Source organism: Glossina fuscipes, unplaced genomic scaffold (assembly GCF_014805625.2).
Source record: "Glossina fuscipes isolate IAEA_lab_2018 unplaced genomic scaffold, Yale_Gfus_2 119, whole genome shotgun sequence".
Taxonomy (NCBI): Eukaryota; Metazoa; Arthropoda; class Insecta; order Diptera; family Glossinidae; genus Glossina; species Glossina fuscipes.
Genome location: NW_023998462.1, coordinates 260,069 through 263,325, shown reverse-complemented (window position 1 = coordinate 263,325; position 3,257 = coordinate 260,069). Strand labels below are relative to the sequence as shown.

At 34.4% G+C, this 3,257-nt stretch overlaps 1 long non-coding RNA gene across 1 annotated transcript; it reads right to left on the bottom strand.

The window, feature by feature from the left end:
• LOC119640321 lies at nt 1-2,346 on the bottom strand. The gene is made up of 3 exons (XR_005247648.1): nt 1,195-2,346; nt 296-1,110; nt 1-199 (listed from the first exon to the last, which is right to left on the bottom strand). It is a non-coding gene; the product is annotated as an uncharacterized LOC119640321 (long non-coding RNA).
• Between the last annotated feature and the right edge of the window lie 911 nt (nt 2,347-3,257).

Here is a 3,257-nt window from a genome sequence, read left to right as displayed (position 1 = left end):
TCTATATCCAACAAATGTTGAGAAAACCAAGATCCGCTCGACAAAGGAAGCAGGAAACAAGCCAGTTTTCTTAGTACGAGAATTTATGCCCATATACCAGCCATTTTTTTGTTTACGTCTTACGAAGATAATGTCACCCAAATGTAATTCCACTTCAACATTACTATTGGGCGGATATGAGACCACGCAACGAAATCGACTGCAAGAAATCAAAAAACTGATACCATTAAGATTCCTCTTTCAATCAGGTTTAACATGAGTAAAGATAGCGACCAAAAAAAAAACAAAACCATACCTTTCATCCGCATTTGACTGATTGGCAGCGATGGACTAATCGTCATCCATCCATGTCAGCGGTAGTCAATTGTGTACCATTTGAATCGCATCCACCTAGAGAATATATAACGCCATTCAAGGAAATTGCAGAGTTATTATACCTAGATTGCGCCATATTTGAGAGTAACAATTTGTTTTTAGGAGATCATAAACTTCGAAGTTTTTACATGCAGTTTTCTTTTCTTGCATTGGGGCATAGTTACAACCTGTTCTGTTGTAAAAAGAGCTGTACTCATTATAAGGAATAAGTTTGTAACCACCGCCGAGAAATAAAAATTCCTTTTCATTCACACTTTTTGTTTCTGCTGAAGGTCTTTCTGTTGAACATCTTTCACTTAAAGTCTCAATTAAGGATTTACTGCATTGTTGATCCCCGATAAGCATAGGGCGGCTTGCTGCTGGTGCCGTAAAAAAAAAGTTGCGTTTGCTGTATGTATGATGAATCGCCGTTGATGACTGCATAATGCTTGGTTTTTGTTGATAAGATTGTCTAAAGAGCAAATTTGCGAAATTTTCGCATCGTTATTAATACCGTTTCCCTTGTTAGGACCAGTATGAGTTGTACAGTTTCGATGCCATTCAGACTCCAACTCTTGCACTGAAGAGATTTACGATTATTTAACATTTGATTTTGAGCCAGATGCGAATAAATATGGCAGATCAGATTTGTTTTGTGTATTCATTGTATTCTTGAAAAAGTTAATAATCGAGCCTGATGAATTGGCTTTTGGAATGTGCGCTATTTTGAGCGTGTGATGACCATTTCAATTCAATCTATGGAAATTTGAAGTAAATATTAAAAAGTTTGAATGGACGGATGTAATTTTACAATTTAAGAAAATATAAGAAATTGTTTACCGAATTAGCGTTTTGAATGCGATTTTCTTTAAACTCGTCGTTATTGATATCATCACCTTCACCAGAATTTTCTTGTTTACCATGATTTTTTTCCGAGAATAAACTTTCACGATCCTGGTCATCATCCGAAACCAATTCAATTGTATCCCAACGTTATATTGGACCACAACTAAAAATCCGGTATAGAGGTATAGCTATATAGCTGCGGGCTTCTCCATCATCTGCTTTTCGATCAATTTTTGTATTTTAACTGCATGTACCGGTACTACGAAAATTTCCTCAAATTTCGATTTTTTCGGAAGCCCCATTAATGCCATTTCGTTGCTAAGTTTATTATCTAAAACTTTAACCTAAAATATCAATTGATTTCACTGTATATTTAAATATTGTCAATTCCGATTTGGGACTTCAAAGATTATATTGCAAAAATAGTTAATTTTCACTATTTTTTCAACGTTTTCTCCCAAAAACATTTGACAGGCAGCAAAAAAATGGAACCAGATAGATAATTAGTATAACAAGGAAAAGCTGCAGCTAAAGATAGCGATTACAAGAAAAACTTTGTAGACAAATCAACGATTTACGATAGGTACGGCGATATGTATATTTGTTATGAAGGAAACTAATATTAACTTCACTGTTTGATACGTTTTCGCGTTTCTTGGTTGCTTACAAATCGTGTTGTAAGAGGGCTTCCAGAAACCACTGTTTGCAAGTTAATCTCCAAATGCACAATCGCTTGATGCAGTTCTGTTGATTCCTCGAAATCTACGATAAATTGATTGACCTCCTTTTGGACGATATCATTTGTCACTACAGGCGATTGAGGCTTTTTCTTCTCCTCAGCTGTTGGCGGCGGCGGAAGTGGCGGGATCATCCTAACATCTTTATCATTAGCTAAGTTCATGCCGAGAGGCAATCTAGAACTACTTCAAACGTCTCTGTTTTTTCGGACTCATGTAATTTCTGTATATCATCACTATCGTAGCTGGCGATCGCGCCTACGCCATTTTATTTGCTTGACAAAATGCGAGCTTCTGTTTCAGGAGTCCCATTAGTCTTTTTCTAAAATCGACATTTTAAACTTTTAGCGAAACTTTTTTTTTGTTTTTATGGAATTTTTCTGAATGTACAATTTTCAAATTTTACACAGCAAATTTTTAAAAACGCTAAAGCATAATAACTTAAAAATAATTTCACAAATATATGACTTTTTTTCATCAAAACAATTTTTTCCTCTTATTTCTTAGAAAATAACAATTTCTGTGCAGTCTTTTCGAGCAGATCAAAACTCACAAATGGACATCGCGAAAATAAACAATAACAATGCAAATTGCCATTAAGTAATGCTTTTTGTTCTTGTTCCTTTTCATTAGTGATGTTAAGCTACAAAAGCGTTATAGCGTTTTTTATATCAAATTTTTACGTTCTTAGACTGCTTTGTATGCCCTGACAAAGCGTTAAGAAACAAATAATAGAGAAATGAAAATACATTGAAATCACAACGCATTTGCAATACACAAAAAATCAGCTTTTTTATATTGGAAAACGGCGTTTGTAGATTACGTAGTCTAAATTTTTCAAGAAAGAGAAAAATTTGTAAAATCTTTTTACTAATTCTTGGTGCCTTAGAGGCCAAATTTTATATCGATATTTACTATAAAGTTACTGTCCTACACGTGTAAAAAATTTATTATTTCTTTCAATGATTGGTTGATTTTATTATCATATGAAATCAAAATTGGAACATTTTTAAAAACCCGTAAAAACTCTAGGACGTTGAAATAAGAAAAAAAGGTCATTGTTTTATTTTAATTTAGCTTGATGAATATTTATTTTTTTATGTATGACTATCTTTAACTCATTGAAAATCGTTCATATTTTTAGCAGTGGTCCCAGTCAGTATCTTCTTATCCTATATAATAATACAAAGAAGATTTACGAGTACGTCTACCTGTTGCGAAAAGTAGCTCCACGAGTTTCCTACAACGATTGTTACTGGACTATCCGGATTTGTTGCATCCCAGTGGGGAAGGCGGAGGGGAGGGGGGGGGGGGGGGGGG